Source organism: Protopterus annectens, chromosome 1.part1 (genome assembly GCF_019279795.1).
Source record: "Protopterus annectens isolate FY-2018-M chromosome 1.part1, PAN1.0, whole genome shotgun sequence".
NCBI lineage: Eukaryota > Metazoa > Chordata > Ceratodontiformes > Protopteridae > Protopterus > Protopterus annectens.
Genome location: NC_056726.1, coordinates 1,666,314,083 through 1,666,330,091, shown reverse-complemented (window position 1 = coordinate 1,666,330,091; position 16,009 = coordinate 1,666,314,083). Strand labels below are relative to the sequence as shown.

The following is a 16,009-nucleotide window of genomic DNA, read 5'->3' as shown; positions in this document are numbered from 1 at the left end:
AGAGAGCATGGTATAGCATTAGTTCTATTAAGGCTGTCTGTTCCCAATTTAATACATCAAGTAGGTTTAAAACTTAGGTACACAGGGGATGCATGAGAGAGGTAGAGCTGTGGATGGGGGCAGTTGGAAAAAAAGAAAGATGAGGAGTGTTGTTAAGGGGGTGTGAGAAGGGATGTATTGATTCAAGTGCAGGAGGGAAAGCTGTTAGAGGCATAATGATTCAAGTAGATTAGGGTCAAACTTTGTAATAAGTGATAAGAAGTTTCAATATTCATTACAGTTCTCATCTTGGTGATGAACATGAGCATAACCATGACTGGTAAGGTATTGTTTGAGATGTATTTTATAGCTTTGTAGCTTGTTAGTCATTTTAACTATTGCAGGGATAGTGTTCCAGAGTTTGGAGCTATAACAAATATATAGTGAGTCTCCTGCTGAATCATTTGCTTTAGTAATACTAAGCAGAAATGTATCACCAGAACAGAGGTCCCTTGTGGGGCTGCAGGGCAATAATGTTTTTTTTTTTTTTTTAATGCAGGACATCGGTTAGGACAATATATCAGTTTGTATGACATAACTAGCTGAGAATATGCTATGTAGTTGTTAAGCTCTAGCCAGTTTAGCTGTTTTAAGGCTTGGCAGTGGTCAGCTCAGTATGCAGTGTTGGTAGGGAATTTAGCTACTCTGTTGTAACAGGAGGCGAGTTTGGATGTTAGTGCAGAGCTTAGGTTTGTAAGGACAGGTGAGGCATATAAGATTGTTATAAGAAAATAGAATGAGGCTAGAGATTTTCTTGCCGGACCTGTATGGTACTATTTTCTGCCCTGTAAAGGGAGTCAAGTTTCTGGTGAGTCTTTTTAACTTCCTTCTTCAGATCATAAAACAAGATGAAAAACACATGTTTAAAATAATAAGAAACACCAACCACTAAAAGGAGGGGCAACGTCATTTCCTGAAATCATTGCTAACTGCTACATCCCATTTATGAAACCAAAAGTCTCCCAACTAATCAATAAATTGTAAAAGAACCAAACTTCCATAAAAGCAATGCCCTCTTAATGTCTAAGTGGGAGGCTCTTTAGGAATGCTTTCAATGTTAGTTTCTCATTAAGCCCAGGCTCTGTATAAGATTTAAGCAAAATAATCCACTTTGCTCTTCAGACTCTGCTCTCTTTCTTAAATCTCCTGCTCTACTGATCCTATTGATTAATTCTAAAACAACAAACCTAAAGCAGTCTTCTCCCCCCTTCTCTTTCACATGCCTTTCCAAAGTACATGTGAACATCGTTCGCATGTTCAAGTATTCTCTCTCTCTTAGGCTGCGGTTAGTCATTCCAATCTAAAAGCACTGGATGCACTACAACATGCCATATAAATCAGATTTGTACTCCTACAATTTGCAAAAAAAATCAAACTCTAACTTGAAACCTGTCAGTTCATGATAATAAGATGTGCATGTAAAAATAAAATTGCATGTTTTATATGTCCTTCACATAAAATTGCCACTACATTCAGAGTGTTGTCTATGAAATCTGTTCACATTTTTGTAGCACAATTGCCTATTGAGGGACAGATTATTCCAAAATCTAAATATTTGCTTAATCTCTATTACCTTAATAATCTCAGGGTCTGCTAAAAGGATTAGCCAGTACTTTCTCATCACTTCACATGCCAAGTTGATATCATTAGGATAGGTACAAAATATTCCTGGTATTAACTGAAGTGGTTTCATTGCTCCCAGAAAGACTATTATATCTTCTATGTGAAAAATACCGTACCCCTTTGTATCCCTACTGGTCAGCACCTCTTTAATACAGGTATTTATATCAACTGTTCTAAACCCTCTCTTAATGAAATCCTCCCTGAAGCTGAAGGAAGCATGGAAAACCTTTTGCTCCTACCTAAAGGTGGGAAAAATCCATTACTGACTGTACCACACAATGAACAGACAGTTTTCTATTACGCTGTCATGATAGTGCATTCTTAATCATGTGGAAGCAAAGATACTCAGTTCAGAAAAAAAAAACTGAAAATAAAGCACTTTAAGGCAAAGGATTATTTAGGACACAGCATGAAGCAGCAGAAAAATCAATGCACACTGCATGGCGCTTTCTATTCTGGATGACTCATCATTTGTCTCCTGGTCCACTGTTCTGTCAGTTACACACAGGGACACTCATACAAAGACATGCAGACTTACAGTCACACATAAACACTCAGACACTCACAAAAACACACAAGCACACGCAGTCACTCACAGAAGCACACAAACACAGGTGCACATTCAGATAGATACAAAACTACATAGACACATACTTAGAAAACCACACAGAGACATGCAGATAGAATCACATACATGCATCACACACACACACACACACACACACACACACACACACAGACACACACACACACACACACACACACACACACACACACACACACACACACACACACACGCACACTCACACACACACATATCATATAAATGAGTGTGTCTTATGTTACTATGAATTATGAGACATTATTTAAATAAAACATAGTTTTAGTCCTTCTGCTGTATGATGATTGGCAGCATGTAGATGAGACAGAGATTTGCTGATATGTTACAACAAATAATCATTTAGCTTCCTATGTATTCCGCTCACAATACACTCTCCACATTATATGCCCTTAATGAATACAGAGAATTTGCAGGTTACATTCTAATATTAGGAAGCAAGAGGTAGATGCTAAATATTCAAAATGTGTCACAACATCTACTAATCTCATAGGATAGGAATATGCTTGCAAACAAGATTGTTTGATTACTCTGTGTTATACATTCATAGGTTCATAGGTGGGTAGTAGGCTATCTGCCCAAGGCATTTATAAGCCTAGCCAGAATGTGTTGGCTTTTGCCACCACCTTAGATTAGATCCCTGTGCCTCTGTCCATCAGAGCCACTGAAGTGATCCCCGAGGTAAACTTTCTGTTTCCCATCAACTCATCAACGTTTCTTTTGAAGAGTGTTAGCATGGAGCTTTGCCTAATGTAGATTGGGATCTTGTTCCAAAACATGGGAAGTCTCTGGGACAGGAATCTATCCCTCCAGCACGTCCTATTTAATGTTGTGGTGAGGTTTAGATCCCTAGAGCGTGTGGCTCAAGGGGATAAGGTTTTCTTTAGGTGGAGCATGTCCATCAATTCTGGGTTGGACATGGCCTTGTATGTCAGGCAGAGATCACCTCTGAATAGGCGGTATGTAACCGAGTACAACTGGAGTTTCTCCAGTCGAGCTGCATAGGGCATCTGTTTGTGGCCATTGATCCTCTTGGTGAGGTACTTCTGTGGTCTTTCAAGCCATTGCAGGTGTCTTGTAAGGTACATCCCAATTGGGGCACTGTACTCTAAGATGGGTCTGATGAGTGATGAGTAGAGGGGCACAATGACCTCTTTTGATCTGGATGCAAACCCTTTTGTGATTAGGTGGGCCATGTAGAAGGATTTTCTAACCACTTTGGCAATGTGATTATCAAAGGTGAGATTACTATCTACTTGGGTCCCCAGATCCCTTATTATGTCTTCCGTATTTAGGGGACTACCACCTATGTAGTAGTTTGTAGGTACTTTGTTTTTTACAAAGGGGATGACTATGCACTTTTCGGCATTCAGCTTGAGGCAATGATTTTGACACCAGGTATCCATCTCAGTGAGCCCCTTTTGGAGGATGTCTGTGTCAGCCGGAGAGTAAATTATAGCCCCTAGTTTGCAGTCGTCTGCGAACTTGGTCAGCCAGTCTTCCTGTGCATGCCTGTACCTCTGAGAAGTATATGCCAAACAGGAGGGGTCCTAGGACTGAGCTCTGGGGAACACCACTTGTAACCAATTTAGAGATGGACCTAGCTCCTGCAACTCTTACCATGTGGGTTCTGTCCATGACTGGAACCTAATGCTTTGCAAGTATGGTATGCTCGGCCAAACCATTAATGAATCATACACCAACGGCCAGCAATTGCAATACAAAATCACTCAAATCCAAAACAGTAATAAAATATTTATTGAGAAACCATTTCAATTCCTTGTTCAAACTGGTTTCGGCTAACCAGCCTTCATCAGTGAATAGAGTTTATTTTATTACTATTTTGGATTTGAGTGTTTTTGTATTGTGATTGCTGGCCGTTGGTGTATGGTTCTGTCCATGAGCCAGTTGGCAACCTATCTTGTGACGTAGGGGTTTATGTTCAGGCTGGCGAGCTTGTCTATAATACCAGAATGGGGAATGGTGTCGAAGGCCTTAGTGAGGTCTAGGTAGGCTGTGTGTACCACCTTTCCCTCGTCTATAGCCTTGATAACTTTCTCAAAGAAGTCCACCAGGTTTAGGAGGCATGATCTGCCCTTAATAAAGCCAAACAGGGCAGGGTCCAGTGTTTGAAGGTTCCCAATATCTCTGTTAATGAGTTCCATGATGATGCGCTCCATAGACTTGCAGACCAAGCTAGTCAGCCTTATAGGGTGATAGTTCCCGGGGTCTGTTGTGGCTCCACCTTTGTGGAGTGGAATAACTGTTGCTGTGCTCCACTCTATGGGTATGTAGCCTGTGGAGAGATTGAGTTTGAACAGTGTGTTTAGGTGAGGGGTTAGTTTGTCTTTGAGCTTGTGTAGGACGCAGCCTGGACACTGGCCGGTCCCATTGATGCTGTGTTTTTGGCTTTGTAGAGAGCTGTTTTAACCTGAGTGTCTGTGATTTCAGGGACTCTACATTCTTCTGGTAACCATACGGGCCCTTTAAGGGGGGGGGTGAAGTTTGCGCTGAACCTGTCTGCCAGGATGTTGGTGATATCAGTCGGTTCAGTGTATTTTGTGCCATTCTGCACTAACTCCGAGCAGATCTGAGCATTGCCACTTAGATTGTTGACATAGCTAAAGAATGCCTTGTGGTTATCTTTGGAGTCCTTGGCAATTTTTCTTTCAAAGCTCGCTTTGGATGATTTTATGAAGGATCATAGTTTCTTGCTGATACTGATCAGGGATGTCTTCCCTTCTTGGGATTTTACTGTTTTCTGTACTAGTTTCCTCCTTCTATTGTATAGCTTATATATGGCAGGAGTCCACCAGACTGGTTTCCTTTTCTTCGAGGAGTGAGTCTTGGTTTTGCTTGGGATGGCACGATCCATGCATTCTTGTAGCTGCCCGTAGAATGCATTAGTAAAGGATTTTGCAGCTTGGACAGTGTTATCCTTTAGCATGGGAGCATTGAAACTTTCCACCTTGGTCTTAAGTAACGTGAAGTTTGCTTTTGAAAAGTTTTTCACGTTGGCTTTCTTGTTCGGAGGTGGGGGCTGAATATGGATATCCAAATTGATTTGTTTATGGTCAGATCTAACCAGCGTGGGGTTGACCTCTGGTGTGGAACACTGGTCACCCATGTTGGTGATGACCAGGTCCAATATGTTGTCACCTCTGGTGGGAGTGTTGACCAGTTGAACCAGGGCGTTTGAGTTTATAAATTCTAAGAATAGTTGGGCAAGGGAGTAAGTACTTGAGTAGTTCTCCCAGTTAATGATTGGGTAATTGAAATCGCCCAGTATTAGGGTGTTTGGTAGGATCTTTATGTTTCCCAGTGTTTCCAGAAACATGGAATGGGGGCCCTGGGACATGGTGGGTGATTTGTAGCAAGCTACAATTTGAATTGCAGTTTTGCCCATTGTTAATTGTACGTGGATGATCTCTGAAGCATCGTGCTGTGCCATTAACCTGGAGGTGTGGGTATCCTTGATGAATATGGATTTGCCCCTGCCTTTTGTATTTCAGTTTGGGTTTTGTAGCCGAAATGTATGGCATGACTTGTAGAATGTTAGTGCTGGGGTTCTCTCTGAAGCCTTAAACCAGGTTTCTGTTACTGCATATATATCGATTTTCTCCATACTGAGCAAATATTTCTGAAGATGGGTGTATTCTAATTCAAATTCCTTTTCTGTTCATTTCTTAATTCTTGTTCGAGTTCATATATGTATACATGTATCAATTTACATACACACACATAGACCTAGACATATACATATGCATGCATACACACACACACACACACACACACACACACACACACACACACACACACACACACACACACACACACACACACACACACACATCTATCTATGTGGGTCTACATCTAATCACTGAAAACACACTTCTTAGAACATTAGAATGTAGAGACCCAGTTTTCATGAAAGTGCACTTGATCCCCTGCACCCCCCCTGTGGGAGCCTGCACCACCCACACCCCTGCTACTTATATATACTAACGCCGAGATCCTCTACAGAGGGAAAAGGAAATGTTTCCTTATTCTCAGTGTAGCATGATTTATTTAACTGACGTGAGTCAGTTAACTGAGTTCCGAAAGTGCACTTTCAGTTAAGTGCACTTTTGTGAAACTGGGTCTTTACATTCTAATCTTCGAAGAAGTGTGTTTTTGGTGATTAGAGATAGACCCATATATAAAGATATAGCTATAGATAAAGATATAGATATAGATATAGATATATACATATACTTATAGGTGAGATCAATTCTATTACAAGGTAAGGGCAAATTCCCTTAGCCCTTTGCAATGCACTCCCATGCAAAATCCTGCTGACGAAACTCCATTAGTAAGAGCATTCAGTGTAAGAACATATGGGGTTATATGAGTGTTTCAGACTGTAACTCTCCCTTTCTCTGTCTGTATGATTAGAACAGTGAGTCATAGAAGCTGTTACATACATACAATACATTAACCTTATGACATATTTGTATGTTGTTAGGTTATTGGACATAACATGAAGTTTCTTCATTTTTGCCATTATAAAATTAATAAACTTCATATTCTTAGCATTGAAAATATGTAGATTCAAGGGACTGGAAACCAAATCTTTCTTAGTCATATTCTATATATCAGTTCATTTGTGTGAGCAGCTACTGAAGCTACCATACTGTAAGTGATCATTATAAAGGCACATATCAGGTTAGTGCATCATATTTGCAGAATGGACTGTAAAACACCATAGAACCCCAATGGGAAGTAGACACCCACTGCAGTCCATTGCAGAGTAGAAGGAATTTCATGACTACACTGAACTATCAAATCAGAGCAGAGGCATTTGTTTCACTGTATTGTACATTTGCCTGTTGATGCTCATCCATGCTTAGCTCATTTCTGCAATCAATGACTAGATCATTAGTATATTCCTAGGACTGATTTTCACTTTTACCATAGGACAGAAAATATCTTTTCTCATTGATGGTATATTACCTTCAGCATTGCTTTCTGATAACTGTCATGCAATGTGTGCCCACAGAAAAAAGTTGTTTTATAGGCTCATTGTGGGCATGTGTGTGTGTGCTGTGTTTATTTGTTTTTGATAAAGTTAAAGGCTGTAAATGAAAGCATAACACAGATTCAAAGGGGTAGCAAATAACAGTAGAGGAGAAAAGGTTATCTAATAAGGACCAACCTAGATGGACCTGACTTAGGAGCGTATCATATAACTTCTTGTCTCAACAATAATAGACAGCTCTATACTTAAGTTTTGTCAGAAAGTGTCAAACTCTCTAATAGAATTTATAAATTGGATGAAAGGAGTGCTTCATGATTGGAGAAGTTAGCACATTTATTCATTCACTTATTTATTTGCATTTGTTTACCAGGATGGTCCAGCTGAGCCAGAAGTACCCATTTTCAGTGGAGTTCCGTGAAGAAAAGCTCCACATATAAGATATTTCACATACAATACATAATTTACATTAATAAAGACATTTAGTACATATTGTTGGCAGCTTATACAATTGGTGAAAAACACAGTACATAAGTAATCATTCTCAAATCAAAGATATTATACAAACAATGTATAGTATATACATGGGAACATTCCATATGAGTAGTTTTCAGCTAGCAAAATTTATGTAGGACACTTCATGCAGTGGCTGCAAAGCAGATATAGGAATTAATCAGACTAGGCACTTAAACTTCTCACATGTTTAGCAGGTGTAATATCTGAGAGATAGGCTATATTAGTCTTGTTGCAGGAATCAACAAAGTTGGTGGATATTGTTGCAGATATAAGTGGTGGTATGATATTAAGGTAGGCTGCAAGAGCACCTGAATGTCTCGCCTGGTTCAATGGTAGGTCTATAAGGGTTCAGAAGAGAAGGAAGTAGATGGCAGGGTGACATGATAGTAGGAACGTAAAAATGTACCTCTGTGGATTTAAACCCATGCCTTTAACACTGATATACTTGAGACCATTGTATTAGCTAGTGAAGCCACAGAAGAACTTATAGCAAGACTGTCAGAAAAAAAATATTTCAAGTGAAGGTTAAAACAGTGTTGGAAACTGAAAACTAAACATTGCAGGGCAATTGCACAGAGTTGTGTGATGGAAACAGAATCCGTAAAACAACATATCACCCTCAGGGGATTAGAACCTTGAATCCTGTGCACTAAGAGTTGACTCTTCACATGATATATAATTTGATCCATTAACAGCATTACAGGGAAAGTATTATCTTTATGATATTTTATAGCTGCTTGATGATGCACATATTTGCTCAATTTAGTTAATGACTGAAGAATAGACTGCCCATACATGTCAAGCAGAGCACCTCATTGGCCCTCTTCAGAAAGAACCTTGATGATTGGATGGGAGATAGGAAATTCACTCCGGGGATCATGTCAGTGGCCCTGCTAGTCAGGGGTCCAGGGAAGTAAATATTATGGGAAGAAATATCTTGGGAATTGTTATGGCTAGGTTTGTATAGACCCTAGGGCCAATAGCCTGGTACCAACCTATGAACCTATGAACCTATGACAGTATCTTTTCTGCATGTCAAGGCTGACAGCAATTAGCAATGGTTTGTCAGTGAAGTACACTTTTTATATCAAACAATTGTAGCCAGTCATGTGTACATTACTGAAATATCAATGAAGTTGAGAGGTAAGGATTTTATGGGGGAGGTTATATTGGGACTGGCAACCTTTTATTGTTTTATTTTATTTTATTTTTATTTTTATTGTGAAGGGAAAGATGGAGAAGGAGATCAAGAAAGCAAGAAGCGAGTAACAAAAAGACGCTTGGTCACTGGGACAAGCAGACATGACTGACAAGGTGTGGGCTAACATGATCAAGGAGTGAGAATACAATGCTGTAGGAGACATTAGACATATAGTGGTGGACATAAACACAAAAGGGATGGGTACACTAGATTTTGGGGATAGGATTGGGTGTTTGAAGATGCAGACCCAGTGGGATATTATATGTCAACTATGATCCAACACCACTTTGTCCTTCCTCAGGAGATGGAGACAGAGTTTGGCATTTATGGGACTCAACAAGTTGCTCAAGCAAAGTCTGTACAAGGCTAATGTGAGTTTACTATCAAAATATTGAATAGCACTTCTTCAAACACTGTGTGTTCAATTACACCTTTTTTTAAACTTTCACAATGCCGAACTGAAATATTATAAAACTCATAATAGCAAAGGTAAAGCTTGATTTGCTATTATGAGCTCGGCATTGTGAACAGAGATTGTGATTCAGTGCGGATTGGCATATTTAACCTTTTTCTCACTGCAGTGTGATCATGGAGTTGGTATATATAATTTGCAGGAGGTGTAGGGTGCAGGGGGGTCTTGCCCCCCTGCAGAAATGTATAAAATGTAGATGTTAACCATGACACCTTCACAACAACAGCCTGAGGGTCTGACGTCACCTTCTCACAGGTGAAGTTATTTGGTATGTTTGAGAATGTCAACCTTCGCTGTAGTGAGTTCTGACATTCTGCAAAATTGACATGTACAAATTCAACACAATGATTCAACCATGTTAGAAAAAATGTTGTGACGTTCAACATTTTGATATTAAATCACAAATCGTACCTCCTGCCTATCTCTCACAAGCTCTCCCATCTTCTGATGAGTGAAAAATATGACACCTCCACTTGCATGGCTATCAGTGGGAAGAGCCCCACACACACAGTACCCCCTAAGGTTCCATTACTTGGCAATTTCTCAACAGTTACCATAAACACTGTTCAAACCTCTAAGTGTGCATAGTATTTTCATCTTTACTTCTACAATGATTACACATATTTGGATTTAATTTATTTCATATTTTATAGTACAAACACCGATAGGCATTTGTTACACAAACCAATACAATCTTTCAATAAGAACAGACTTGACATTAGCAATAAACTTCTCTGCCCTTGAAACTCACATTGATTGAAACTGCATTGAAACCCTCATTCAAAGAAAATGCATCTGGTCAGTGGTGGATAAAGTTTATCTTTGGACTGTATTCAAACCATAGACCCCTTGCACACAGTTTTAGGACCATGCAAACATGATTGATTGTGTTCTTTGATTCACCTTCTAGATTGTATTAAATTATATTCCTTCCATAATACAATACCACTTGTTAAAGTGTTTTAAATTTGTCGTTTTGAACATTTTCCAGTAAGCAAAGGAACAAAAAGTATGACCCAGTAATGACACAATTGCCCATTTCAGAGCACTTCAGCTATAAAAAGCCACTCAAACCTCTGTCATTACAATCCACCAAAATCAGTCAATATTCACAATCTCTGCAGAAGTAAAATCTGAATATTTCCACATTAAAGAGATCCTTAACTAATGAAGAGGTATTTTATCTACAAACTCAGTGCCTGCTGCCCTTGAAGAATAAATAGGGAATGGATAGCCAACGGACAACAATTTCATAGTTACTAGACATCTCATCCAAAGGAGTAAACATTCAGGACTGCAGCATCCCCAACCCCCTCCTTAAAGTACAACAAAGTATCAGCAATCCATCTACAGTGGAACCACAACCTTCTGCATCAAAAACAAGTATGCTACCGGTTGTACTACTAACACCGCTTTCAAATTTTATAGCACAATAGTAACGACCATTTGCTAAACAAAGCTGTTGTATATTGAAAACAGACTTAGAATGAACAGCAGTAAACTTCTCTACTCTTGAAGCTCACAATTCCTTAAAAATGCATTGAAGCTCACAACTCCTTAAAATGCACTGAAACTCATTTTTTTGTACTTTGGTAGTTGGTGTAGAGCATTTAGGCTCTTGTTTCCTGTAACCAAGATATACAATTTGAGCCTGAGAAAATTAAATAACTTGACATCCCTAACTAGGGCATTACACACACACACACACACACACACACACACACACACACACACACACACACACACACACACACACACACACACACACACACGCACACGCACACACAAACACACACACTCACACACAGCTTGCTAATGGATGGGTTTTGTTCATGGTCATTTGTGGTTATTTTTGTGGTGGCATCAAGTGTATTTCCATGTCATCTAAACAGCAGGAACATCTTGAATTTTAATTTCGTGCATGGAACATGGAAAAGAAGAAGCAAGCAACAGGTGTGTCTGTCCATGCATGAAGGGACACACAGATGTAGAGGACGTTCTTAAAGAAGAATTGCCTTAACAATGTGTATATATATATATATATATATATATATATATATATATATATATATATATATATATATTTATTTTTAATTAAAAAAGTAAATGTGGCAGACCTCCAGCCAGTGGGGGACCCCAACCAACAAGCCAGAGGCCCTTAGGTGACTGCTTAGGTCTCCTAGTGCTGGATCCAGCTCTGCTGGTGGGTACTAATGTACCAATCTATAGTGCAGGACTACCTGGTGCAGGTGGTGGAGATACAATAAGAGATGTGGAGGCAAGTGTAACAGACTTGAGCTCAGATTGTAGGGTGCTGTTTGTCTTTGTGGTGGCACTGATGCTGCTGCTACATATACTACAGTAATAACAGAAATTGTAAGAAAAATAAATAAATAAATAACTGTATGAAAGAGAAAGGACAGTGACAAAGACAGTGGGGGAAGAGACATACAGAAACAATGTAACTGCATTCTTAACCATTAGTATGGAAATTGTCCTTGCAGTTTATCCTAGTCACTTGCATCTATGATTGTTTGCCTATGATTCACCTGAGAGACATTCTGCTTAATCTGGCCAATAATTTGTGGTATATGTTATTGGATCAAAATATAATGAGAATGATTTCAATCTCTCCTTAACCATCTTATCTATTGCTTAGTTTCCTGTATGCCTCGACAATTTATGTTAAGCTGCAGTCCTTTTGTCTAACAAAACAAGAGTAATAAGTTGCAAAGTTTAAGTAACAGTATTAATCAAACACATCACTGTCTTCCACTTCAGTCTGTTAACTGGCTTGAGCTACATAATCTATTTGCCCATACTCACATTATGTATGAAAATAACATCCTACACAGCTCAGATAGATCATCTGTCATATGACAGTTATTAAACTGGTATGCACTTCACAGAGAATTGTATTCAAAAAACCAACACTTTAATGCTCACTCAAAAAATTTAAAAATCATAGTGCTGACTGCCTATATTCTGTGTATATTGAAAATCTGTAGAACTGTCTCCCAACAGATATCATAAATATTCCATATCATCTACTATTTAAAACCACTTTGAAATCATACCTATCAACAAAAAAGTTCTGTACTTGTAATACCATCATTACTAAGTTTCATTCTTAGTCCAAAAATAACTCCTGTCCGGACCCAAGTGAATCTGACTTCGAATTAGCCTCACTAGTCAACTCTTTCTTTATAGAGTCAATATCCAACCCAATGAAAACTTTTCCCAGCAAAGACCCATATCCTACATTCCACCTCATCTAATTTCTGACAACATCTCCACTTCCTTTCTCAAGTTTGCTGCCGATGGTATAGCTCTTCCAGTTAGTATCCTAATTAATAGATCCATAAAGGAAGCCTATTGCCCTAAACTCTAGTGTTCTGCCTTTATTCTTCCTCTCCACAAGGGAGGCAAAAACACTAACATTTCAAACTTCTGCCCTATAGCTCCTCTCTCTCCAATCTCCAAAATCCTAGAAAAATGCATCCACCTCCAACATATGCCTTTTCTGACTAAAAAACAACTTATTACCCCTACCCAATATGGCTTCCAACCAGGACATAGCACCATAACAGCTCTACTCTCATTCTTAGAAACTGTCAATCAAGCTCGAGATTCTGGGAACTTAGTATCCACAGTGCTCCTAGATCTCTCTAAAGCATTCAATACCATTTCCCATAAGCACCTTCTAAGTCACATCTCAAACCTAAATCTCTCCTGAAATACTCTTTCCTGTTTTTTAAGCTGTCAGATAGATTTCAGGCTGTAAAATGGAAAAAAAGACACTTCACATTTCTTACCCACCCCTACCGGAGTCCCACAGGGGTCCATCCTCGGACCAACGCTGTTTAATATTTTTATCAATAACTTTCAGTCTGCTATTCCTAATGCCAAAGTCATCCGATATGCAGATGACTCTTCACTTGTCTGCTCTGCCTCTAACCTTCCTGAATTCCTATCTAAAACTCAGACTGCCTTCTCAACTACTGAGATCTGGATGCGCCAAAATCACCTTTCTCTTAATGCTAACAAATCTAATATACTACTATTCACACCCTCAAAATCTTTCTCTTTTGATAAAGATTCCTTCCAAGTCCTTAGCCAAAGCAATTCTCTCTGATCGAAGTTGTTCCCTTTGCCAAACTACTCGGTATAACTATAGACAAACACCTCAAGTTCGACATCCATATTCAGCAAAAGAAAAGGAGATGAGAAAATAGTAAGTGGGATATATAATGATGCGATACTTGGTGGAAGATAATGGGCATTTTTTCCTTGAGCTGAAGAAGTGTAATATTTATTTTTTTATTTATTTTACTTGACATTTGTTAACTGGGAAAGTCAGACCGGGTATGAGCCCATTTTCAATGGAGGCCCATGGAAAGAAGCTCCAGAGTGCATATTAATCCAGTCTATATCAGAAGACTAAAGAGGTGTTTCATCGAATGCCACTTCACCGACACATAAACAGTGAATGCACTTAAGTGCGAATACTCAGAACAGCAATTTCTTTCCCTTGGAAAGAAATTGCTTGGCCTTCTCCATGTGTTTGCCCCTTTCCCCACTGTAGTGTGATCTCGGAGTTGGTATATTTAGTTAAGGGGGGTGTGGAGGGCACAACTGCCACACGTTGGGGGGTGTGGGGTGAAGCCCCCCACATTTTTATGTTTATGCTTGTGTGTTTGTGTGTGTGCTACTGATTTCTTTCCCAGGGAAAGAAATCTGTGTTCTGAGCATTCACGCTTTAGTGCATTCACTGTTTATGTGTTGCCGAAGAGGTGTTCGATGAAATGCCACTTCGCTCTTCTGATATAGACCATATTAAACAGATTACAAATCATCATTGGTAACAAAGACTAAGACAATATCATACAGGTACAATTTATAAATGCAAAAAAGCAAGCAATATGGTTAGGACACTCTGTGTACATGAAAAAAAAGAGGTGACTAAGATAGCACCACAGCACTACAATTTGTGGGTACAATAAAAGGAAACAATAAAGTTGAGAGATTAGAATTCCTAATATGTATGTTATATAATAATGCCTGAAAAACTTAACAAAATAAGTAATGCATTGGAACACACTGTATACACTCTCTTGGCTTGAGAATTTTTGCAGTAAAATTGCAGTCATAGTTTCTGAGAAAAATAAAGGGTAGTGAAGAATAGAGTGAAAGAGCATTTGAAGGTTAAGCAGTTACTGAAAGGTGAGGCTAGAAATTAGGTTAAGCGGGGATGGTAGTTGGATAGATCAAAAGAGAATGCAATGAGTTTGGGGAAAAGGGAGTCATAATGAATACTAAGATGGTCTGGAGCATGGACGGATTCAATTATTGTAAATGAAGAAGGAACGGAAAAGCTCCGACTGAGAGAGTATTAACCTATCTCCCTTATTAACACTTAAAGCAAAAGTTTAGTTTTGACTTTTGTGAAGAGGATAAAAGGAATTCTTCTTAAGCTAACTGAGACAAGGCAGAGATAGTGTGTCAACAGAGATCAGCAGAGGAAAGTTGGTGTCAGCTGAGGAAATGTATTACTCGTGGGATGTGAGAAAACCAGGGCCAGGCAGGGATTGTCATTTCTGATATTCATAACTCATTTAGCATGGTTGCTTTAGGATTTCAACATAGAATTTTGGAAGATACAGGAATGGAGCCAAGAGTTAAGGGAGGTATGAAAGAATGTTATGGCTCCTGTGAAATGGGTTTGCAGTAAATATGGAATTAGTATTGGCAGGAAAAAAGTATGAAGGAGTACAAAGCATAGGTGGCCTTTGTTCCCTAGTCTGTTTGTTTTAGTGATGAAGGTACCAGCACAGAGGGTACAAGTGGCTTTGGAATGGGTACCATTTAAGTAGAAAACCGTTTGGCTTTTTTGTGGATGATTCTTTGTTGGCAATGTTTAGGCTGGATCTAGTGCTACTAGATGTCTGTGAGATATTTGAAGAATTTACAAGGAATTCAGTACTTGAATGTAACTAGAAGAAGACTATGCAGATGAGAATTGAAAAAGGTTAGATAAAATAAAAGATTAGTTAATAAGAGGGAAAGAGGCAGTTAAGTTATCTGAGTATAAGAACTTGAAAGACATTAGGTCAGACAGTGAAGAAATATTATAGTGAGTGCTAATGGCTTATTGAGTAGATGGCTTAGTAAATATAAGATATTAAGTTGGTTGAATAAATGGGATGCAGATTGTGATATATCCAATGATACAGAATATATTTAGGCAATATAGCATTGGTGGTATAGTGGTGAGTATAGCTGCCTTCCAAGCAGTTGACCCGGGTTCGATTCCCGGCCAATGGAAAAAATCTGTATATTTTTGGGTTGGGAGGGTGGCCTAATGGTTAAGGTGTTTGCCTTACAAGCACAAGGTGCAGGGTTTGAGTCTCACAAGGGATAATTGGCTAGGCTTAAAAAGGCTCACAAGAGCAGTTAGCTTAGTACTAATCTATGAATCTATGAATCTCCCGCCAAGGGAAGATATAAAGTGGGCTCAGAAGATAC

General features: G+C 39.0%; 1 non-coding gene across 1 annotated transcript; it reads left to right on the top strand.

Moving 5' to 3' along the window:
• The first annotated feature begins 15,736 nt into the window (after positions 1 to 15,736).
• On the top strand, positions 15,737 to 15,808 carry TRNAG-UCC. Its single transcript has one exon. It is a non-coding gene; the product is annotated as a tRNA-Gly (tRNA).
• Positions 15,809 to 16,009: the final 201 nt, after the last annotated feature.